The sequence below is a fragment of the Leucopleurus acutus genome (genome assembly GCF_964270905.1).
Source record: "Leucopleurus acutus genome assembly, chromosome: 19".
Classification (NCBI taxonomy): domain Eukaryota; kingdom Metazoa; phylum Chordata; class Mammalia; order Artiodactyla; family Delphinidae; genus Leucopleurus; species Leucopleurus acutus.
Genome location: NC_139161.1, coordinates 36,709,569 through 36,736,420, shown reverse-complemented (window position 1 = coordinate 36,736,420; position 26,852 = coordinate 36,709,569). Strand labels below are relative to the sequence as shown.

At 38.3% G+C, this 26,852-nt stretch overlaps 1 protein-coding gene across 1 annotated transcript in view; it reads right to left on the bottom strand.

Moving 5' to 3' along the window:
• CA10 (carbonic anhydrase 10) overlaps nt 1-26,852 on the bottom strand; it is a gene marked incomplete at both ends in the record, with an annotated part of 646,129 nt that overhangs the window by 330,571 nt on the left and 288,706 nt on the right. The gene's annotated exons all lie outside the window — the stretch shown is intronic.

Sequence of the window (26,852 nt, the reverse complement as noted above, 5' to 3'; positions counted from 1 at the left end):
AGAGAATAACTGAAGATAACTTCAATTCTGACAATAGAATGGCCAGATAAAGTACAGTCCAGCTATACCACACAATACTAAGCAACTTTTAAAAATAATGCAGGGCTTCCCTGGTGGCACAGTGGTTGAGAGTCTGCCTGCCGATGCAGGGGACACAGGTTCGTGCCCCGGTCCGGGAAGATCCCACATGCCACAGAGCGGCTAGGCCCGTGAGCCATGGCCGCTGAGCCTGTGCGTCCGGAGCCTGTGCTCCGCAAGGGGAGAGGCCAAAACAATGAGAGGCCAGTGTACCGCAAAAAAAAAAAAAAAAAAAAAAATTAAAAAATCATGCAGATCTTTGTGAAATGCCATGGAAGAACATACTTCTGAGTTAAGAAAAGAGTGCATGTGTGTGTGTGCACATACACACATATGTGTGTATGTATATATGTACATATATTATGTATATCTATGTGTTATACATAAATAATATATTTATTATATTACGTCTGAAAGGAAATACACTGCTGAACTAGCAAAAATGACTTTCCCTAGAGAGTGACACCTGGGACTTATTACAACTCTTTGTTGTTTTTGTTGTTTTATCTAAATATGTAACATTACTTTTGAAATTCAAAAAACTAACAAAAATAATTTAATTAAGGTGGAAGCAAGACAAGGTTATAGTAGTAAGAGGACACAATGGCTAGATGAGTTCACATCAATCCTGGGCTAAGTGGGCTATAAAACCAACACTGAGCCTCCTAGTGCTCAAAGCAAGAAGGAAAACATAACCAATATAATGGTCACAGAAACCATAAAAACCATACAAAACAGCTGCTATACTCTCAAGAGGTACCATTTCCCCAGGCACTTTGATCTAACAGAAATTTCTCCTGGGGCTTTATATGAAGCATTGGTGCAAATGATGTCAAAATTCTACCCACAATAAACACCATGATTAATGTGTAAGGCTGCTTCTGAAACTGACCACAGTCATTCATTAGTTTAGTCCCAAGGAGGAGCAAAGTCCTCCTTCTTTGAGAAAACATTAGTGAGTCCAAGTAAAGTTCTTCAGACAGAAACATCCATAGAAGTAACATCATTGAAAAAAAAATCACTACCCACATGTACAAAGTGAAGAATAAAGGAATTAATGGTCAGGGGGCAAATCTGTTCTCCTACCAACTCCTTCCTCAAGGACTGAAGCTCTTAATTCAAAGCCATGATCAAAGCTCGACAGAGTATGGTGACAACATGGAGATGCAGAGAATGTTTCTAGCTTATTCATACCTACATATAAGTAAATGTGAGCAATTCATTTGTTTATGTTAGCATGTGACAAATTTCTTATTTAGCAGAACAAACAGAAGGCAATAATTTATTACTTAGAAAAAAATCAGGCCAACAAATTCCAAAAGGACTACTGTTATCTTAGGATGTCCTGTCCTTAGTCTATTAAAAGTGGTAAGGGAAAGCATGCTTCATGCCAAAGTGATGTGAAATGTTTACCTTGCCTTGTTTTAGGGTGGATGTAGTTATTACTGTTAATGTCACATTTGTTCCCTTGCTTTCCCAGCATACAAATCAAATTTGCCACTTCATGAAGCATGAAATTACCTTTTCAATACTAATTCAACAGTAATGTTGAATAAACTGCGAGCAATTACCAACCTAATCAGGAAATACTGTCTTCCCACCTCCATCACCTTCTAGTCACTAAAAATAGTCCTCTCTGCCCACACCGCAGAAGGGGATGACATTGATGTGATGATTATTTCCAAATCCTGGTAGCATTCCAAATCTCTTGGTTGGAATCTCAGTGAAATCCTAATCTCCCCTAGACATTTCCTGCATCCTTGAATCATTGAATGGTTACAGTGTTGTAATCTTTATTATGTAGAACACACACTTACTAAGTCATCTACAGGTAGTAGACATTCTAAACGAATGTTAAAGAGAGCTTTGTAGCTACTGTCTAGTAAGAGCTTATACTTTTAGCTGTCATAAGATCTTTGGAGAGATCGGAGAACCAGATCACAGAATTATAAAGAATAATAATAACAGTAATGAAAATAATATATGTAATAGTGATAGTAATTTGATATAATTATGGGAATACTAATAGTAAAAATCATAACTACCCTCTAATGAGTGCTTAGTACTTTCCATATATTTTGCTAAGTTCTTTATGATTATTATTTATTTAATACTCACTTTAAGCTATCCCATGAGGTACAGAGGACAAAACTGAGGTTTATAGAAGTTCAAAATTTCCCCAAGGTCACAAAGCTATTAAGCACCAAAGTTGATATTTAAACCAAGGTCTGTCTGAGTGTATAGTCCATTCTCTTCCACTCTTCCACACCAGCAAAAAAAGTCACAGAGAACACCAAGCTCATGACATGTAATTTTGTAATAAGTGAAAAATCAGGAGGTAAAATATTGGAAACTCAGGTCCCTGATTACAAATATTTACTTCGACTGCCCTTGCCTACAACCAATGGCAAGTGAGAATGAAAAGAACCTCTACAAATGAATCTAGTTAAAATCAAGCAGCAAAAACTATTCTTTACAAATTGGTTTCCTTTATGGTTAAGAGACGTATGGGCTTTATTGGTCTCTGATATACAGAAAGAAACTCAACCCATAGTTTCTGCTCCTCATCCAGAATAAAACAAAACAAAACAAAACAAACAAACAAAAAACACAGAGAGAGACACCACTGACTGTTTTTCCTTCAGTGTTTCTGTCTCGTGGGGTGGTGTATCTACTCTTCTTTTTCTCAGTCAATCTGGAGTAAAGCTCCTCATATCAGATGTCTTCCCTAGACAGCTCACATATATCTTATACCACCCATGTATATGTTGTATATGCCATATCTGGCTAGATCGTGCATTAAAGAACAATAGAATTATTATTTATACCATACTACAAATCTAAGACAAAGTGAGCTCTAACCTATATGTATCATATAAAGGTATCACTTCCTAGTTATGCTTATGTGAAACAGTTTGTGTTTTGTCAATTCTGAGTCTTATCTATCATCTATCTATGTATCTATCCCTATCTCTCTTAACTCTACTCCTCTCTCTCTCTCTCTCTCTCTCTTTTTTTTAAAGCCACAAATGGATAGTATCAAGTGAAGAGTGGACTTTTTGGCTAATAGATTCACCCTTTGTCTGGGGCCAAATAAAAGCCAGATAAAAACAGACCTTTGATATAAAGTTCTCACACTTTTCATAAACTGGGTCTTAAACATCTTTCTACAACCTGGGCTACTCTATCCATCTATCCTAAGACAGATGCCTTCACTCACGTTCTTATGATCAGCCTTATCTCAAGTTTAAGATTTCATGCTTGCTACCACTTTCTAGGCTACCATCTCAGTTCCTCTCCTTGATCATAAGTGATGTTCTGTCCCATAAATGTTGCTTCAGGCCACCTAGAGCAGGAGACAGAAAAGGAGAAGGAGAGGGAATGATACTGATGATGACAACAAGAGGGGCTAATATTTGTTGAGCATGTTCATGTACCAGACATTGCAATGAACACTTCACATATAATATGGTTACAAATCCTCGTAATCTTATGAGGGAAGTACTGCTATTACCTCTATCATAGACATCAGCAAAAGAAGCTTAGAAAGGTTAAGTAACTTACTCAAGGCCATACAGCTAAAAAGTAGCAGAACTAGGGTCCCATGTGAATCCAGAGTCCATGTGCTTAACTACTTGTATACTACCTCTATGAATACCCTTTCTGCTTTAGTCTGGTCCCCAAAACACCTTATAGGACCCAGGCAGACAGGAACTATCTAGCCGCTCTGCATGTACAATGAGGGCCCAGCATAGAGCCAGCTTCTATTTAGTGTTGCTTGGGAATTATGATGACGAGAAGGTAAAGGTCTACTAAAAGGATAAATGCCCTAAGCTACAAATGTCAACAGACACACTTATGAACATGAGCGACAAGAATTTGGTAAATTCTCACTGGCTTTCTGATATCTCAGCTATAATACACATGTACACTGCTTGCTAGTCCAGTTCAGAAAGACTAAAGGAGAAAAAGAATTATTAGCACATCATTTTTTAAAATCTTATGTTCCTTGCATTTGGGGAGGTTTCAAATAATCATGACAAAACAACAGTTAAATGACAACTTAGTATTTTGGACTACTCTATTAGGGAAGGAGTTAGCATCAAGGAACTTATTCCTAACATCCAAAATTCAGAAATATGTTACATGTTCAATATAAGAGAACATTAAGTAAACTACGGATATCTTAATAATTATGATGATGATGTCATCTTTGATGATAGAAGGAGCCCACACTAATCCTTAGGAATAGACTCACTCTCTCGTTTCATAGTCACAATATTCTGAGTTAATCTGAAGCTGAGTTATCCAGTCAGCATAAGGTGACATTATTGAGAGTTTATAATAAAGTGAAGAAATGAAAAAAGTAAGATATAAAATTTTATCTTTTGCAAGAGAAAAACTACTTACTGAAAAATATTGGAGAGAAATACAGTATAATATTAAAGGTGGTTGATTCTCAAAGATGGGACTGTGTGTGCTTTTTTCTTATTTCTTTTCTTTATTTCTTGATTGTCTCTTATAAGCCCTTGTTACTTTTACTATGGAAAAACACAAAACTGTATTTAAAATAAACAAGCAATGTGGACTTTCTTTCCTGGAGATGACTAACTAGGCAATATTTGTTCTCAAAAGGTCTTTTGGGGTCTCCAGGAAACCTAGGTTAGATTTTGGTCTTCATCAGGTAGAAAGGCATTTCCTACTGTTCTTCCTTGGAGGCCCTATTTTATAGTTCACCAAAAGAAGAACATATTTATAGACTGCACAGAAATGGAAAGATGCCTCTGGTGAATCATAAAGTGAGGAAATAAGTCACCTCAGGTGTCCATGGTGATTTATTCTTTCATCTCTTTTCACTTGTTCCTCACAAGAGCCTTAAGAGATTAGGACACCAGGCAATATTAATGCCCATGTTACAGAAAATCAGGGACAATGAGAATAGTTACCTGCCAAGACCACAAAATGAGCTTGTAAATATGTGACAATGGAATCTGACCTCAACTCTTAATTCAGTGCTCTCTTTAATGACAACAGCTATCTACGCAGAGTTCTGATTACTCCTGGCAGGGAAGAAAAGCTTATCAGGCTATGGCTATCTAAAATATTGATGGATGAAGGTTCTGTGTAATGCCCACTCTAAATTCGGCATATTACAACTCTCAGAAAAATCAAAGGAATATCAGATGTATCATACTCTTTTATTCAGCCATTCATGCAAGACTCATTTATTGCATGCCATGTACTATGAAAGTCCTGGGGATTCAGTGATGGTGGCTTTCAGGCAGCCTATAGTGGGGAAGCAGACAATTAAATCTAAAAGTATAGTACAGTGGGAAGAGTGATGTGAAAGAGACATAATGAGGTGTCATAGCCTCTCTGAAGAGGGACATGTTGCTCCTCACTCATCCACTTGTTCATTCAACAAATATTCATCAAGTGCCTTCTTGTTGCCATTCTTTGTGTTGGGTTCTGGGGATATATAGTAAAGAACACTTGATCTTTATCTTCAAGGATTATCATCTAATGGAGAAGAGAGAATGAATAAAACAGACTTATATTAAAACAGACATATTAAAACAGAACTGTGATAAATGTGGCAAAGGGTAATTAGTGTTGTAAAAGCATATGATCTATACTTTTGGTTCAAAGGAGCGTTTCTTTGCAACCCTCTACTAGAAACTGAGAAATGTTCTATTTCCTCAAAGCCTTGGACATTCAGAGGATAGTTTTCAGAGCTGATTGGAAGTAGCCTACTTGATAATGATTATACCTTTATTATAATAATTTGATAGATTCACTATTACTTATCATACTGCAGGTTTATTCTCTCCCTCCCCACCACTGCATATAGTAGATGCTTATCCTCTTGTCCTCAGTGTATGCATGAAGTGTAAAGTTGGACTGTTCCTCTCTTCCCAACAAGCCCCAAACACATTCCTAAAGAGAAAATTGCAATTATATCCATATTATTCATAGTAAAGCATTACCTCCTAACATGAAGCATCCTCCACTGAAGGTAACAGATGGCATTAGTATACTTATGTTAGAAGGAATGAAAACCTGATTATTCTCTTTCTAATTTTTTCCCCTCCTACATGAAGCATGCTATAGCCACCTCATAGAGTATGGTGGTGTGTCAAAACTTAATTAGCCAGCAGTTGTACTCCATCTACATTATGTTGGAAAATACATTTTCAAGAGCAAGAGAAAAGAACTCAAAATATTCTGGCAGGAAGGGATTTCTTAGAACACCAAGGAGAGAGAATAATGTAATAAGCTATTTTATATCAAGGCCTTAATTCTTTCTTGGATAAATATAAGCAGGAGAAAATTTTTTGGTTCCCTGGATGCAGTAGGGTTGGCATATCTTTTACACAAAAGTGGGAACTCAATGGCCTGACATATATATGTGTACTTATAGGGGAATCAGGAGTTACCACATTTGAAAGAAGTATGGTTCCTGTGTATCTGGAATGCATCATAGGGTGACCAACCATCCTGGTTTGCCTGGGACAGAGAGGGTTTCTGAGATGCAGGAATTTCAGTCCAGACAAACTGAGATGTTTTCTTCACCTTAAGTACATGTAAACTATGGTTATAGAAAAACTTTTAGTGTTTCAAACTTACAAGTTCAAGTTGGCCAAGTCAGTACTGTTTCCTCTGATCTCTTCTTTGACCATTGTGGAAAAAGAGGCTAACTATTCATAGAAACATCAAAGATCATTCTTATTCCAAAAGTGGCTCATTAGTCCAAATCCCCTACTCATCTCTCACCATCTTTCTTCTCCTCTGGCCCTGCTCCTTGCATCTTAGCTACCATCTTCCCTGCTTCTGGGCTGAGTACAGTCAATTGTTCACTGCAGCAGAGAAGAGTCTCTCAGGCTCATCTATCCTCTGTTCATGAAGCAGGCCCAGAGCTCTTTTTATATTTTCTAGGGATTTTTAACCAGGGGACAGAAAAAAAAAATGAGATACACTTTCTTTTGTTACCAAAGTATAGTTGATTTACAATATTATATTAGTTTCAGGTTACAACACAGTGATTCAATATTTTTTATAGATTACAAAGTTTCAAAGTAATAAAAAAGACCTCAAAAATCTCAATATAATAATGTACTTTTGGAGTAATGATGGCAGCAGTCAAGATGGAGGAGGAGTAGGAGGATGTGGAATTCATCTCTCCCCACAAACGCATCAAGAATGCATCTACAAATGGAACAATTCTCACAGAGGACCTGCTAAACTCTAGCAGAGAACCTCAGACACCTTAAAGGACAAGAAGGATCCCTGTATAAATGGGTAGGATGAAAGAAAGAAGAAGGAAGAGAGGAAGTGGATGGGACCTGTGCCCCTTGGGGGGAGCTGAAAGAAAGGAGAGGGTCTCACATTCGGGGAAGCCCCCTCACCAGCAGTGAGATCAGCTGGGACAGAAGCGGAGCTTCAGGGGCTCGGAGGAGAGCTCAGCAACTGGTCTGTGGCAGGCAGGACAGAGTGAGACTTACACAGCTGGTCTGTGACACGGCCCTGCACACTCCAGTCTGAGACAGGTGTCCACAAGTGTGCATGGGGACTGGGTGCTGTAATGTAGAGTTTGGATAGCAGATCTGGGGGTGGGGAGAACTGATGTTGGCTGTGAGGAGACAGCCTGAAGGGACAGGAATGAGGAAATCTGCAACCAGGAATGCTCGTGGAAGAAGTGCGGGCCACTATAGAAGCAAAGTGCCATTGTTGAGTGATGCACAAAGAGCAGGGCCACCACTGCAGCCTCTCTCCTCACATGCAGGGCCCAGGGAAGGCTCACACTGGAGTAGCTTGGGCGTCCCTGGTCATAGCCTCCTCTGCTCCCTCCCCACCTGGGCGACCCACTCACCCTGATCAGTGCCGTGGCCCCTTCCTGCCGCGGCAGCCTACTTGCCCTGATCACCACCTTGGTTTCCTCTTGCGTGATGGGCTCTCACATACCTATAGCCACCCAGGCATGTCCCGCCTGTGCAGCCTGCATGCCCTGATTGCCGCCTTTACCTCCTCCCACTTGACGGGCTCATGTGCTCTGGCAGCCTTGGGAGCAGATGGTGGTGGGTGGCTCACATGCAGAGATGGGGCTGAAAAAACAGCTGAGGCCCAGGGGCCACGTGGCTAAGGAAGAAGACTTGAAATCTCTCCTCGCAGCTGCATGAACCACAGAGTTACACCTCCACTGATGGCTTCCTAAATTCAGCACCTGTGGAACATCTGAAAGGACAGCATGTGCTCCTGCAGCTGAGACAGGTCTGGCTTCAGCAACTGTGGGCTTTGTGGGCATGTACACATGGAAGTTGGGCCAGGCCAGAGTCTGAGCTGCCTCCGTATCTCCTACAACGGGTCCAGATGCATGACTATTGCAGTTCTGGGACCTGACTTCAGTGGATCTGAGCTGGTGACCTGGTGAAAACAATGCCTGAGAGTCACCAGGACAAATTGCCAGCATAACCCACGGTTAAGGTGGGACCGAGAGGAGTATCAACAACAGTGTAATTTGTGAGCCTGCACAATGGACAAAAGGGGACACAACAAGCACACCCACAGGTGAACAACTCCAGAGGAGGAATACTCAGTTGCTTCTCTCCCTGTGGGAGTGCTCCAGTCCCACCTACCTCACATGGCAGATCAGAAGCACAGCTAAGAAACAGATCTGGGGGCCTCTACTGTAACACAAGGTTGCAGACCATGCCTTTGAAAGGGTAGTGACACCCACAAAGCAAAGGGGAGGTCCTGCTCAATATCCAGTTTAGGCTGTGGTCACCACAACACCAGTCAAACCCCCAATCAAAGGGATAATGGCCAGCATACATGGAGGAAAGAGGTGGCAATCATCCAAAATAAAAACAGCCTTCACACCAAACAAAAAAAAAAAAAAGAAAAAAATATAATTAAACCCATCCAGGCTACACACAGATGTTCCCACATAAAAATAGACCTCCAAGACAGTCTGAGGGTCTGGCATCAGGAAGGAGAACCTCCAGAGCATTTAGCCTTCAAGGCCAGTGAGCTTGAGTGCAGGAGCTCCACAGAGCTGGGGGAAACAGAGACACCACCTTGCAGGGCTCACACAAGGTCTCACATGCACTGGGATCCAGCACAAAGCAGTAGCTCTATAGGAACCTGGGCTAGACATACCTAGAGGTATTAGAGGTTCTCCTGGGGAGGCAGGGGTTGGCTGTAGCTCACTGTGGGTTCAAAGGGACAGGTGGCAGAGGTCCCAGGGAATATTAATCAGTTTGGGCTCTCCTGGAGGTCCCCATTTCAGCACCCAAGACCTGACCCCACCCAACAGCCTGCAGGCTCCATTGCTGGAAAGCCTCAGGCCAAACAACCAGCAAGACAGGAACACAGCCCCACCCATCAACAGACAAGCTGCCTAAAGTCAGAATAATCTCACAGACAGCCCAAAAAACACCACTTGACATGGCCCTGCCCACCAGAGGAACAAGACCAGCTCCACCCACCAGAGGGTAGGCACCAGTCCCTCCCACCAGGAAGACTGCACAAGTCCCTGGACCAACCTTACCCACCAGGGAGTAGACACCTGAAGCAGGAGGAACTATGATCCTGCAGCCTGCAGAAAGGAGACCACAAACACAGTAAGTTAGACAAAATGAGATGACAGAGAAATATGTTGATATGAAGGAGCAAGATAAAAGCCCACAAGAACAACTAAATGAAGAGGAGATAGGCAATCTGCCTGAAAAAGAATTCAGAGTAATGATAGTAAAGATGATTCAAAATCTCAGAAAAAGAATGAAGGCTCAGATTGAGAAGATACAAGAAATGCTTAACAAAGACCTAGATGAACTAAGGAACAAACAAACAAAGATGAACAATAAAATAACTGAAATGAAAAATACACTAGAAGGAATTAATTGCAGAATAACTGAGGCAGAAGAATGGATAAGTGAGCTGGAAGATACAATGGTGGAAATCACTTCCAGGGAACAGAATAAAGAAAAAAGAATGAAAAGAAATGAGGACAGTCTCAGAGACCTCTGGGACAACATTAAGTGCAGCAACATTTGCATTAAAGGGGTCTCATTAGAGGAAGAGAAAGAGAAAGGCCCTCAGAAATTATTTGAAGAGATTAGAGTTGAAAACTTCCCTAACAGGAGATAGGAAATATTCACCCAAGTCCAGGAAGTGCAGAGTTCCATACAGGATAAACTGAAGGAGGAATATGCCGAGACATATATTAATCAAACTAACAAAAATTAAATACAAAGAAAAAATATTAAAAACAAATTGGGAAAGCAACATATAAGGGAATAGCCATAAGGTTATTGGATGATTTTTTTAGCTGAAACTTTGAAGGCCAGAATGGAGTTGCATAATATATTTCAAGTAATGAAAGGGAAAAACCTACAACCAAGAATACTCTACCCAGCAAGGCTCTCATTCAGATTTCATGGAGAAATCAAAAGCTTTACAGACAAGCAAAAGCTAAGAGAATTCAGTACCACCAAATGAGCTTTGTTTTTGTTTCTGTTTTGTGGTACACGGGCCTCTCACTGTTGTGGCCTCTCCCGCTGCAGAGCACAGGCTCCAGACATGCAGGCTCAGCAGCCATGGCTCACGGACCCAGCCGCTTCGCGGCATGTGGGATCCTCCCGGACTGGGGCACGAACCCACGTCCTCTGCATCGGCAGGTGGACTCTCAACCACTGCGCCACCAGGGAAGCCCCAAATGAGCTTTGAATCAAATGCTAAAGGAACTTCTCTAGGTGGGGAAAAAAGAGGTCACAACTAGAAACAATAAAATCAGAAACTGGAAAAACACTGGTAAAAGCAAATATACAGTTTAAGCAGGAAGTCATCCATACACGGATATGATATCAAACCCAGCAACCATGAGGAGAGTAGAGTAGAAATGCAGGAAATGGGAATTGCATTTGAAATTGAGACCAGCAACTTAAAACAACCTTGTATATATATTATATATATATATATAATATATATATATATATATATATATTATATATATACACGGCTATATCAAAACATCATGGGAAATGCAAACAAAAAACTACAATAGATACTACAAACTACAATAGATACAAAATTACAATAGATACAATAGATATACACACAAAAAAGTAAAATCAACCCAAACACAACACTAAAGATGGTCATCAAATCACAAGAGAACAAAAAAGGAAGGGAGGAAAAAAGACCTACAAAAACAAACTCAAAACAATTAAGAAAATGACAATAAGAACATACATACCAATAACGACCTTAAATGTAAATGGATTAAATGCTCCAACCAAAAGACATGGACTGTCTGAATAGATACAAAAACAAGACCCACATATATGCTGTCTACAAGAGATCATCTTCAGACTGAAGGATACATACAGACTGAAAGTGAGCAGATGGAGAAAGATATTCCATGAAAACGGAAATCAAAAGAAAGCTGGAGTAACAACACTCATATCAGACAAAACAGACTTTAAAAGAAAGACTGCTATAAGAGACAAGGAAGGACACTACATAATGATCAAGTGATCAATCCAAGAAGAAGATATAACAATTTTAAACATATATACACCCAACATAGGAGCACCTCAATATATAAGGCAAATGGTAAAAGCCATAAAATGCAAATCAACACTCAAACAATACTAGTGGGGGACTTTAACACCCTATTTACACCAATGGATAGATCATCCAGACAGAAAATTAATAGGGAAACACAAGCCTCAAATGACACATTAGATCAGGTAACCTAATTGATATTTATAGGACATTCCACCCAAAAGCAGCAGAATAAACCTCCTTCTCAACTGAAAATGTGACATTCTCCAGGATAGATCACGTCTTGCGTCACAAATCAAGCCTCAGTAAATTCAGGAAAATTGAAATCCTATCCAGCATCTTTTCTGACCACAATGTTAAGAAATTAAAAATAAATTAAAGGAAGAAAAACTGTAAAAAATACAAACACATGGAGTCTAAACAATATGTTACTATACAATCAATGGATCACTGAAGAAATGAAAGAGGAAATCAAAAACTACCTAGAGACAAATGAAAAGAAAACACAATGATCCAAACCCTATGTGATACAGAAAAAGCAATTCTAAGAGGGAAGTTTATAGCAATACAGTCTTACCTCAGGAAACAAGAAAAATCTCAGATAACCAAACTAACCTAAAACCTAAAGCAACTAGAGAAAGAAGAACAACAAAATCCAAAGTTAGTAGAAAGAATAAAATCATAAAGATAGAGCAGAAATAAATGAAATAGAGATGACAAAAACAATAGCAAAGATCAATTAAAAGAAATTAAAAGCTGGTTCTTTGAGAAGATAAACAAAATTAATAAACCTTTAGCCAGATTCATCACACAAAAAAAGGGAGAGGACTGAAATCAATAAAATTAGAAACAAAAAAGGAGAAGTTACAACTGACACTACAGAAATACAAAGGATGCATCAGAAAATCTACAAACAACAAATGCTGGAGAGAGTGTGGAGAAAAGGGAACCCTCTTGCACTGTTGGTGGGAATGTAAATTGATACAGCCACTATGGAGAACAGTATGGAGGATCTTTAAAAAACTAAAAATAGAATTACCATGTGACCCAGCAATCCCACTACTGAGCATATACCCAAAGAAAACAATAATTCAAAAAGACACATGCACCCCAATGTTCATTGCAGCACTATTTACAATAGCCAGGTCATAGAAGAAACCTAAATGCCCATTGACAGATGAATGGATAAAGAAGATGTGGTACATATATACAATGGAATATTACTCAGCCATAAAAGGAATGAAATTGGGTCATTTGTAGAGATATGGATGGATCTAGAGACTGTCATACAGAGTGAAGTCAGAAAGAGAAAAACAAATATCATATATTCACGCATATATGTGGAACCTAGAATAATGGTACAGATGAACTAGTTTGCAGGACAGAAATAGAGACACAGATGTAGAGAACAAACATATGGACACCAAGAAGGAAAGTGGTGGGAGGAGTGGTGTGATGGGATGAATTTGAGATTGGGGTTAACATATATGCACTAATATGTATAAAATAGATAACTAATAAGAATGTGCTGTAAAAAAATAAAATAAAATTCCAAAAATAAGAAAGAAATACAAAGGATAATAAGAGACTATGACAAGCAACTATACAGCAAAAAAATGGACAACCTAGAAGAAATGGACAAATTCTTAGAAAGGTACAACCCTACAACACTGAACCAGGAAAAAACAGAAAATATGAACAGACCAATCACAAGTACTGAAATTGAAACTGTGATTAAAAAACTTCCAAGAAACAAAAGTCCCAGACCAGATGGTTTCACAGGCAAATTCTCTTAAGCATTTAGAGAAGAGTTAACACCTAGACTTCTGAAACTCTTCCAAAACATTGCAGAGGAAGGAACACCCCCAAGCTCATTCTACGAGGCCACAATCACCCTGACACCAAAACCAGACAAAGATATCACAAAACAGGCCTATATCACTGATGAACATATATGCAAAAATCCTCAACAAAATGTTAGCAAACCAAATCCAACAACACTTTAAAAGGATCATACACTGTGATCAAGTGGGATTTATCCCAGGGATTCAAGGATTCTTCAATTATGTGCAAATCAATCAATGTTATACACCATAGTAACAAATTGAAGCATAAAAATCACATGATCATATCAATAGATGCAGACAGAGCTTTTGACAAAATTCAACACCCATTTATGATAAAAAAAAAAAAAAAAAACTCCAGAAAGTGGGCATAGAGGGAATCTACCTCAACATAATAAAGGCCATATACTACAAACCAATGGCAAACATCATTCTCAATGGTGAAAAACTGAAAGCATTTCCTCCAAGATCAGGAACAAAACAAGGATGTCCACGATCACCACTTTTATTCAACATAGTTTTGGAAGTCCTATCCACAGCAATCAGAAAAGAAAAAGAAATAAAACAATCCAAATTGGAAAGAAGAAGTAAAACTGTCATTGTTTGCAGATGACATGATACTATACATAGGAAATCTTAAAGATACCACCAGAAAACAACTAGAGCCCATTTACACAGAAAATCTCTTGCATTCCTATACACTAACAATGAAAGATCCGAAAGAGAAATTAAAGAAACAGTCCCATTTACTATTGCATGAAAAAGAATAAAATACCTAGGAATAAACCTACCTAAGGAGACAAAAGACTTGTACTCAGAAAACTACAAGATGCTGATGAAAGAAATCAAAGACAACACAAGCAGATGGAGAGATATACCATGTTCTTGGATTGGAAGAATGAATATTGTCAAAACGACTATACTACCCAAAGCAATCTACAGATTCAATGCAATCCCTATCAAATGACCAATGACATTTTTCACAGAATTAGGACAAAAATTTGTACAATTTGTATGGAAACACAAAATACCCCGAATAGCCAAAGCAATCTTGAGAAAGAAAATGGAGCTGGAGGAATCATGCTCCCTGACTTCAGACTATACTATAAAGCTACAATAATCAAAACAGTTTGATACTGGCACAAAAACAGAAATATAGATCAATGGAACAGGATAGAGAGTCCAGAGGTAAACCCATGAAACTATGGTCACCTAATCTATGACAAAGTATGGAGAAACAGTAGTCTCTTCTGTAAGTGGTTCTGGGGAAACTGGACATGCAAAAGAACATGCAAAAGAATTAAATTAGAACACTCCTTAACACCATACACAAAAATAAACTTAACATGGATTTAAGATCTAAATGTAAGGCCAGACACCCAGACACTATAAAACTCTTAGAGGAAAACATAGGCAGAACACTCTCTGACATAAATTGCAGCAAGATCTTTTTTGAGCCACCTCCTAGAGTAATGAAAATAAAAACAAAAATAAACAAATGGGACCTGATTAAGCTTAAAAGCTTTTGCACAACAAAGGAAACCATCAACAAAACAAAAACACAACCCTCAGAATGGGAGAAAATATTTGCAAATAAAGAAACAAACAAGGGATTAATCTCCAAAAATGCACAAACAATTCATGTAGCTCAATATGAAAAAAAAAAAAAAACAATCAAACAAACCAACAACCAAATCCAGAAATGGGCAGGATACCTAAATAGATATTTCTCCAAAGAAGACATACGGATAGCCAACAGGCACGTGAAAAGATGCTCACCATCACTAATTATTAGAGAAATGCAAATAATGAGGTAGCATCTCACACCAGTCAGAATGGCCATCATAAAAAAAGTCTGCAGATAATAAATGCTGGAGAGGGTGTGGAGAAAAGATAACCCTACTACACTGTTTGTGGGAATGTAAATTGGTACGGTCACTATGGAGAACATTATGGAGGTTCCTTAAAAAACTAAGAATAGGGGGCTTCCCTGGTGGTGCGGTGGTCGACAGTCTGCCTGCGGATGCAGGGGACATGGGTTCATGCCCCGGCCTGGGAAGATCCCACATGCCATGGAGCGGCTAGGCCCGTGAGCCATGGCCGCTGAGTCTGCGCGTCCGGAGCCTGTGCTCTGCAACGGGAGAGGCCACAACAGTGAGAGGCCCGCGTACCGCAAAAAAACAAAACAAAACAAATACCTAAGAATAGGGCTACCATATGATCCAGCAATCCCACTCTTGGGCATATATCCAGAGAAAACTGTAATTTGAAAAGATACATACACCCCAATATTCATTGCAACACTATTTACAATAGCCAAGACATGAAAGCAACCTAAATGTTCCTCAACAGAAGAATGGATAAAGAAGATGTGGTACGTATATACAATGGAATATTGCTCAGTGCTAAAAAGGAATGAAATAATGCCGCTTGCAGCAACATGGATGGGCCTAGAGATTGTCATACTGAGTGAAGTAAGTCAGGCTGAGATAGACAAATATCGTATGATATCGCTTATATGTGGAATGTATGAAATGGTACAAATGAACTTATTTACAAACAGAAATAGAGTCACAGATGTAGAAAACAACCATGGTTATCAGAAGGAAAGGGGGGGATAAGTTGGGAGATTAGGATCGACACATGCACACTACTATATATAAAATAGATAACTAATAAGGACCTACTGTATAGCACAGGGAACTCTATTCAAAACTCTATAATAACCTATATGGGGAAAGAATCTAAGAAAGTCTGGAGATATATATACACATATATATATAACTGATTCCCTTTGCTGTTCATCTGAAACTAACATAACATTGTAAATCAACTATACTCCAATAAAAATTAAAATAAAATAGCAATGAATGTAAAAAAAATGTACTTTTGGCGTCTCTAATATATACATGAAGCAAGTTCTATCTCAGTTTCCTTATTTACTAAGTGCTTGCCTGACAGTTAATGCCTTCTCTAACCCCCAACCCCTCTTTGCTTCTACTATTGGCAGGCTTAATGACCAGGCCTCTATCCTAGGCTCCTTCCACTTCTCATGGCTATAGGAGGCAGTGAATGTAATATAAACCACATGGATTTGGAGTTCTCTGCCTGTTCAGAGCTGGTTTCAGATCCTGGTTCTTCCACCTTCTAGTTGAATATGCTTGAATGAATTACTTAATTCCCCTAAACTTCACATTACTCATAGAGATTTAAAAACATTAAAAAGTAATATTTACATATTCCCAATCTTCTAAGAAGACTGTTTCGTTTGCTCCTATGTTCAGCGTGATAGATAATTATGAGAAACAGAAGAATCTCAGCAATCAAAGATGCAAGTAAGTTCTCTATATTCTCCCCATTAAGGTAAGTAAGGGTTAAAGATTTGCTCTAAGGTTGGAAATAAGAAGATATTCATCAGTCCCCCAGCGAATGCAATTGACTCTCCCCTGTGGCATTGAGACAACTACAGAATTAGAAAATGGAGCTTAGATATGGAGTTAGAAATATTTGGGTAAATAGTTCACACCAGGTCTCAAGGGGGGATAATTCCTCTCAACCTCTCAGGCTTTTTGTGAGAATTAATTAAGAATGTATTTAAACTCGTGGGGCACAGAGTAAGGTCTCAATGACCCTTGGTTTAGTTGGGCGGACTTCGCTTTCCTTTTTGGCCAAAGGAATCAAAGGCTTACACAGCTAGAAAGTAGCATTTCTAGCACTCCTTGGCTTCTCTTCTTACTTACCTAGAATCTATGGTCCATCACCACAATCAGTGCATTTCCCATAACTTAATTCCTTTGCTCCTCTTTCCTTTTATCACACTCACGTGGCCCACCCTATAGTTAATTGGAACTAGATCTCTGTCTACCTTGTTCCTGCCCCAACTCGAATGAATTTGGATAAAAACATACAGCTATATTTTCATTTGTAACCATAACTCTCAGTGTGCCTTCAGCACTCTGTGGAAACCCTATTATATTGCTTTGGTCAATTCACAATCACATATTCAGGGATATCTATTTTATATCTTCTCCTCACCCTCCTCAAATTTCCCATTCCCATTTTCACTTTCAGTTTATACCCTTGATTATTTGACTGATAACGCAAAGCAATTAGATATAGAGCTACTTCGTCTTCCCCTAACCCTGAATTCTCCCCCAGCTCCATCCACACCCAGAGCCTTCTCATCCCTCCAGCTATGGGACTGAGTTAGCCCTTTATCTACTGATGGACAGCATCTCATTTTTCACACTGGATCTCCCCTTCTCTTGCTTAAAGGAGGACTTGAAACCTACAGGTAACTTATCTTTCCTTAACATTACAAGTGAATTGGATTATTCCCATCAACATACAAATATGTCCTAATTTCTCCTGTCTTAAAACAAAGCTTATTTTGATCCCCATTCCTTTCTAGCTGCCCTGCCTTCATATATACACTTTTTGTACACCCACAACTGCTGTGAGTACAGCTACTGGGAATCCTCAACTGCCAGAACTGCTTTTAACTGGTAAGAGCCTCCTGTCCAAGGTCATGCTCCCTTCACAGGTAGCCCTCACATCCACTGGTTATGTACTGGACTAAAGGTGAGAGCTCCCTCACTTTAGTGGGGGGCCATTCTGAAGGGCCATCCCAGCTTCAGAGCTCACCATGTGGTCACCTTCATCCTTTGTTGAGACTGCATCACAGGCCACCTTCTCCCTCTACTCATTCTTTCTTCCTTCCTTTCCCACATAAGAGTTAAGCTTGCAATCCCTCTCACATAAACTTTTGCACACCAATGTCCATCTCAGAGTCCTTTCTTGGGGAACCTGACCTGCAATACCTCCATTAAAAAGTAAACTCCACCAGTGCTGGAACCTTATCTGTCTGGTTTTCAGCTATATGTACAGAGCCTAGAACAGTACCTGGAACAGAGTAGGTGTTCAATAGATAGTTGCCAAATTAATTATAAAGTGGTAGAACTGGTATCAGATCCAGTTCTACAAGATTTTAAAGCCAGTGCTGTCTGCCTCACAGACACTACCATGAAGGCATTTCTAACTAATAACCTTGAGATCAAGTTCAATTTGAAACACTGCCCTTGCTTCTGCATGCACCTGACACCAGATGAGACTTACAGGCAGCTAAGCACAGGGATTAATCGAAAGAACTCATCCTCACAAATGTAGAACCTGGAAGAGCTCATGTGTGGCAGTGTAATTACTTAGATGGCATCGACACATCAGAAGGCCCCTGGAGAGTCCAGACCCAAGCTCAGCTTGAGAGGTTTCTATCTTAACTTTGAATTTCCCTGGCCTCTGTCGCTTAAAGTCAAACAACACCATATTAACAAATTTTGAGTATGTAATTAATTTCTCCTTTTCTTCTGGCCTGCTAAGTAAACCAATATTAAAGACTAGAATATTTATCATGTTGACAGCTCCTGGCTGCTAGATTAGATTTTGTCAGGAAACTGAATTTTCCTCTGAGAGTATTCAACTTTTCTTGACTTCCACTTTAGACACTTTTGGTATTACCTAGCTCTACAACAAAATAAAATGGGAGGTAGCCAATAGAAGTAGTTGAGTATATTGGAAATCTTCATTCCAGACTATTTGAGAAATACGAATTCAGTTACTAAATAAAAAGCCAATTTGGTTAAAGAATGATGCTGTATCTTCCAAATGACTACTGTCGCATCCACTGGATTAAAACTCACAGAATCACAGCTCATATTCCAGTGATGTGTTTAGTAGTCTACTTTACCAAATCACTAGGAAAGCTATGTCCTGTGACATCTGTCCAAATGCAGAGAGAATCAAACTCTGATTATGTTAATCTGATATTGATGCAAGGACATTAGTGAAATAGACTACTCTCACTGAATAAAATGCCCTTGGCTTTCATAACCAATTTTTTGACTTGACTTCATCTGGTTCTCTGAAAAAGCCAGAGATACAGCTTCCATTATATTTCAGGGAAGACCATAACTCAAGTGAAAGCATGCACAAGCACACACAACTTTTCAGAGCAGCCATGCTGTCTTTTCTACTATCAGTATATATGTGTAGCCATTTCCTAGTAACAGGTGAGACAGAAGGTAAAAGGTGTACTGAGATAGCTCTTTCCTGGCCTCTGTTAAAAACAAAACAAGACAAAATCTGTTTTGCAAAATTATAGTGAAGGTAGTTCGAGCTTCTCTGGAACTAGAGGTCAGGCCTTCAGAATTAGTTACTATTTATCTCCAGACTGAGTATAGAGCTTCCTATCATGATTTCTGGGATTGAAAACCACACAAAGCAGGTGAAATTCAGAGGTAAACACTACCAGTTTGAAAAGAGGTAAACATTGTGTCCTCTGTTCTTTCTATTGAGTTATTTTGAGACATGGGAAGACACTTCAGAAGCATGCAAAATACTAGAAATGAAAAGCCACACCTTTTATAAAGAACAAATGACAGTGTTGAGATGAGACTGAACCTGTCAATTTCCAGTCATCCATTCAAAGGACAAAGAGCCCATTTCAGGGAACCTTCTACAGATGTTCTTTTGATAGTTTTTTATTTAATAGTCAACTGGAGGCTCAGATTTTTATAATTTGATTTCCCAGAAAAAGCATCCTCTTCTCTGAGGAGACTATTCAGAACCTCTGAGATTTACAGAATTCAGTCTTGTGCAATGTGCTCATCTCATTGATATTAACTGCAGTAGGTAAAAAGAGTGGTAAGAAAGATCCCTCTCCTCAACAGCCTGCAGGCCAACTCATAGTCCCCTCCTCTATTTTAACTGCACTGAGTCTTTGAAGCTACTGCACCTTCTTCCACTCTGTATGCAACTGGGAATATTTTCCACTTTAATTTTTGAAATTGTAGACATGTAGTAAAATGTTGCACTGTTTTGCTTAATCCATCTCCTCCTGCTTATATCTGTTATGTCTTCTTTTCAATTCCTGGTGACTGAAGCTATTTAAACCAGACCCAGCAGTCAGAAGCAGGGTGACAAAAATTAACAGGAGAAAGAAAAGCTCACATCCTTTTGTGGGTTCAGGCTGGAGGGTGGGGAGAAGAGAGGCTTAGGGAGGGGATAGTGTCAGAGGGGAGCCTTAGAGACAATGCACTGAATCCCCTTTGATGCTACCCTTAAGCTCTTTTAGAAAACTTAATCTCCAAAGTTTTAGTTTAATTTTGATTATAAACAAAATATCTTTCTACCAATGGTAATTAATAAAACTAGAAAGCAGAAAAACAGACCAGCTGATTTCCCTCTTCTTAATTAGGTACACTTGACAGTGCAAAGCTTTATTTTATTATCTGTTTTATTCTTCCTTCTATCTTGCCTCATTCCACAAAAGACTTAACATGGCTTACAGAAATAAATGTATATAACCTTACATATAACCAAAGAGTCAAAGCAAGTAAAAAAAATTGGAATAGAACAGCAGGATCCAGAGAGGAATTTAGTGGGTTATAAAGTCCCACTAATTTTATTACAGGTGAAAACTTGGCTCTGAAAATCTTGACACTCAAAGGGAAATGAACCACACAGTCACACAATTCTCATGCAGGAAAAAAGCACATCAATTGTACAGAGGAAGCAAGGTTTTTCCTAGCACTTAATATTAAAGGAATTTCTTACCTAGGGCTTCCTTTAGGAAGACCCAGTGACACAGTGTCCTTTACAAAACACCAGCAGCAATTTAAGGGTAGATATTTCTGCTGAATTTCTCATAAATTTGAGTTTTGAAAAGCTAAATGAATCTTAAAGACATTTGTGATTAGAGCAAGGGGAAAATTTTTGGTCTGTAAGTTGTGGTCTTTCAATTTATCACTTTGTTAACTTTGGATTGTTTTATGTGAAATTTTCTCAAAGGCAACCTAGGTAGTGGAGAAAATTTGTTGGAAGCTACAGATGGACATGCAAACATGGCCAATGGAATATGGGTGGAAGTGACAGTGGGCTAGTTTTGCCCCTAAGGCTTATGTGGCATTATATGCTTTACTTGCCCTCCTGAAAACTTTTGATCTCAACCAAAAGGACCGTTTCTAGGTAGTTGCTCCCCTCTCAGCCTGGGCCATAGAACATATCTGACCTTAACTTGAAGCTTGAATGAGGCCTGCTCCAGCAGACCTGAAGACCAATGAGCAAGAAGCACATGCTTATGTTTTATATCACCAAGATTTTGTAGTTACTTGTTAAATAGCATTATTGTGGCAATAACCTGCCAATACCCTGCCTTGACTACTTCACAAAGTTGTTCTGAAGATTAAGTGAGAGAAATGATCAGGGATATTATTTGCATATTCAAATTTAATGAGTAACTTATAGGAGCTCTGATGTTTATTCCAATATATGGCATATAGAGTTTTCAGTAGATTTATCTGCTGTTTGGTGGACAATGAACAGATCCTGGGACAGTTAGGGACCCAGGAAAGTATTGTGAAAAAATTGAAGCAAGTGAATAATAGAGGATGTGATTCATTATGCCTAGCATTACCAGATACATTAGTTGACATCTTATGTGAACCCTGTGTATTGCAACAAACACTATGTATATCATGCATGAATGGGGACTGAATTGAGACTGCTGGTTAGAATGATGCAAACCAACAATCCAGAAGGAACTCAAAAGATTGGGATGAAATAGTAATGAGCTACCAAAAGGAGTTTGGAAACTCAAGTGGAAGTCTGGCTGGTCTACTGCTAAGCACTAATCATTTGATATGATTGATATTATTTTGTTCAATCAGTAAAATTCTGAATTATCTACTTGTCTTTTTCTGGAGGTAACCATAGGAGTTACAATAACAACCACATTTCTGGATACTCTTATTTAACCTACTTTGGTCATCCTAGACCAAATTAAATACAATAAACATTAATCAAGCACCAACCAAAATTTTCAATGTGTACTTACTGGGCACCTTCTATGAACCAAATAATATGTGGCCTCAGGGATAAGCAGGCAGACCACCAGACATGGTTAAATTATATGCCAGATTGTACAATAAATGAGGACTGAACTTCATTAAGATTAAAAAGTATAGATATCATTGATGGGGACCAGGTCATGCCAACTCAAAATATGCCACTTTGACATAAGAATTATTTTAAGCTGAATGCATTTGAGTTCCTGAAATCTCTTAACTGCCAAAAAGCAGAGTCTCCCCAAAGAACTCAATTGTTGTAACCCCATAGAATCCTAATCTTCTCTTTGCGGCAGCACCATACCCAGACAGACCACTGTCACAAACTACCATATCTCCCATCTATTATCCTAAGGGCCCATTTATCCTTCCCAAGTCATTTGCTTTTCCATAAGTTCCCTTTCTCCCCCTCTCTTTTCCCTACTAGGTAAGTTATATAGACTCCAAATTCTAACCACCCCTTTGAGTTACTCAATTCTGGCTACTCCTAAGTGTTAAAAGGCTCCACACATGTTAATAAGCTTCTGTCTGTTTTTGTCTTGTTAATCTATCTTCTGTCAATCTAACTTATAAGGCCCCTGCTGGAGAACCTAGGAAGACATAAGGAAAAAGATATACATTTTTTTCCTCCCTTACATCACAAAGCTTGTAATTTACCATGTATTTCACCATGTTATAGGTAGTATCTTTTATCTCTTTGGTGGACTAAAATGTACAGTAACACTGATGGCATAAATAACATTCACTTTAAATCATGAGCATATTATTACACTGGTAGCCTCTACTGAAATAATTTCCAGGGTCAGTTATTTCTCTGTTAAATTAAAATTAAATTATGGAAACACTATGTAAATACTAGGCGCAATAATGGGATGATTCCAATAAACTATGAGCCTCACCAAAATTCTTTTTTTAAAAAAAATTGAAATATAGTTGATTTATAAAGTTACATTAGATTCATGAGTACAACATATTCCCCATGCTGTACATTATATCTTTTTATCTTATTTAATAAAATAAGTAGTTGTTTGGACCTCTTAATCTCCTTACCCTACCTTTCCCCTCCCCTATCTCTATCCCTTCTGGTAACTGCAACTTTGTTCTCTGTATCTATGAGTCTGTTTCTGTTTTGTTATAGTCATTCATTTGTTTTATTTTTCAGATTCCATATATAAGTGAAAGCATATAGTATTTGTCTTTCTCTGTCTGACTTACTTCACTAAGCATAATACACTCCAAGTTCATCCATGTTGTTGCAAATGGCAAAATTTCATTCTTTTTAAGGCTGATGTATATATATACACACCACATCTTTATCTATTCATCTGTTAATGGACACTTAGGCTTCTATTTTGGCTATTGTAAATAATGCTGCTGTGAACATTGGACTGCATATATATCTTTTTGAATTAGTGTTTTCATTTTCTTCAGACATTATACCCAGGAGTGGAATTGTTAAATCACATGGTAAAAAAAAAAAAAAAAATCACATGGTAGTTCTAGTTTTAATTTTTTGAGGAATCCCATACTGTTTTCCACAGTGACTGTACCAACACATATTCCTACAACAATGGATTAGAGTTCCTTTTTCTCCACATCCTAATCAACATTTATTATTTGTATTCTTTTTGTCAGTAGCCATTCTGACAGGTGTGAGATGATATCTCATTGTGGTTCTGATTTGCATTTCCATGATGATTAGTGATGTTGAGCATATTTTCATGTGCCTGTTAGCCATCTGTATGTCTTCTTTGAAAAAAAATTCTATTCAGGTCTTCTGCCCACTTTTTAATTGGGTTGTTTGGTTTTTTTTGATATTGAGTTACATGAACTCTTTATTTGGATAAAGATATATCCCTTATCAGACATATCACTTGCAAATATCATCTCCTATTCAGTAGGTTGTCTTTCATTTTGTTGATGGTTTCCTTTACTCTGCAAAGCTTTTAATTACATCCCAATTGTTTATCTTTGCTTTTGCTTCCCTTGCCTGAGGAGACAGATCTAAAAAAAATATTGCTAAGACCTATGTTAAAGAGTGTACTGCCTATGTTTTCTTCTAGGAGTTTTATGTTTTCTGGTCATACATTTAGGTCTTTAATCCATTTTGAGATAATTTTTTTATATGATGTGAGAAAATGTTCTAATTTCACCCTTTTACATGTAGCTGTCCTGTTTTCCCAACACCACTTATTGAAAAGACTGTCTTCCTTATTGTATATTTTTGCCTCCATTGTTGTAGATCAATTGACCATATGTGTGTGGGTTTATTTCTGTGCTCTCTATGTGTCTGTTCCACTGATCTATGTGTCTGTTTTGTACCAATAACATACTGTTTTAATTATTATAGTTTTCTAGTATGGTCTGAAGACAGGTAGCATGATATCTCCACTATGGTCTTTTTTTTTTTAACATCTTTATTGGAGTATAATTGCTTTACAGTAGTGTATTAGTTTCTGCTTTATAAAAGTGAATCAGTTATACATATACATATGTCCCCATATCTCTTCCCTCTTGCGTCTTCCCGCCACCACCCACCCCCCTCCATATTCCACCCCTCTAGGTGGTCACAAAGCACCAATCTGGTCTCCCTGTGCTATGTGGCTGCTTCCCACTATTTTACATTTGGCAGTGTATATATGTCCATGCCACTCTCTCACTTTGTCCCAGCTTTCCCTTCCCCTTCCCCATGTCCTCAAGTCTATTCTCTAGTAGGTCTGCATCTTTACTCATGTCTTGCCCCTAGGTTCTTCATGATCTTTTTCTTTTTAGATTTCAAATATATGTGTTAGCATATGGTATTGCTTTTTCTCTTTCTGACTTATTTCACTCTGTATGACAGACTCTAGGTCCATCCACCTCACTACAAACAACTCAGTTTCGTTTCTTTTCATGGCTGAGTAATATTCCATTGTATATATGTGCCACATCTTCTTTATCCATTCATCTGTTGATGGACACTTAGGTTGCTTCCATGTCCTCGCTATTGTACATAGAGCTGCAATGAATATTGTGGTACATGACTCTTTTTGAATTATGGTTTTCTCAGGGTAGATGCCCAGTAGTGGGATTACTGGGTCGTATGCTAGTTCTATTTTTAGTTTTTTAAGGAACCTCCATACTGTTCTCCATAGTGGCTGAACCAATTCACATTCCCACCAACAGTGCAAGAGTGGTCCCTTTTCTCCACACCCTCTCCAGAATTTATTGTTTGTAGATTTTTTGATGATGGCCATTCTGACCAGTGTGAGATGATATCTCATTGTAGTTTTGATTTGCATTTCTCTAATGATTAATAATGGTGAGCATTCTTTCATGTGTTTGTTGGCAATCTGTATATCTTCTTTGGAGAAATGTCTATTTAGGTCTTCTGCCCATTTTTGGATTGGGTTGTTTGTTTTTTTGATATTGAGCTGCATGAGCTGCTTGTAAATTTTGGAGATTAATCCTTTGTCAGTTGCTTCATTTGCAAATATTTTCTCCCATTCTGAGGGTTGTCTTTTCATCTTGTTTATGGTTTCCTTTGCTGTGCAAAAGCTTTTAAGTTTCATTAGGTTCCATTTCTTTATTTTTGTATTTATTTCCATTTCTCTAGGAGGTCGGTCAAAAAGGATCTTGCTGTGATTTATGTCATAGAGTGTTCTGCCTATGTTTTCCTCTAAGAGTTTGATAGTGTCTGGCCTTACATTTAGGTCTTTAATCCATTTTGAGTTTATTTTTGTGTATGGTTTTAGGGAGTGTTCTAATTACATTCTTTTACATGTAGCTGTCCAGTTTTCCCAGCACCACTTATTGAAGAGGCTCTCTTTCTCCATCATATATTTTTGCCTCCTTTATCAAAAATAAGGTGATCATATGTGTGTGGGTTTATCTCTAGGATTTCTATCCTGTTCCATTGATCTATATTCCTGTTTTCATGCCAGTACCACACAGTCTTGATTACTCTAGCTTTGTATTATTGTCTGAAGTCCAAGAGCCTGATTTCTCCAGCTCTGTTTTTCTTTCTCAAGATTGCTTTGGCTATTGAGGGTCTTTTGTGTTTCCATACAAATTGTGAAATTTTTTGTTCTAGTTCTGTGAAAAACACCAGTGGTAGTTTGATAGGGATTGCATTGAATCTGTAGATTGCTTTGAGCACTATGTTCTTTTTTTCTCAAGATTATTTTGGCAGTGTAGGGTCTTTTGTGGTTCTGTACAAATTTTCGGATTGTTTGTTTTAATTCAGTGGAAAATTCCATGGGTATTTTGATAGGGATTGCATGAAATCTGCTGATTGCTTTGGGTAGTATGGGCATTTTAACAGTATTAATTCTTCTAATCTATGAACATAAGATATCCTTCCATTTCTTTGTATCATCTTCTATTTCCTTCATTAATGTTTTATAGTTTTCAGAGTGTAGGTCTTTCACCTCCTTGGTTAAGTTTATTCCTAGATATTTTAGTATTTTTGATGTAATTGTAAATA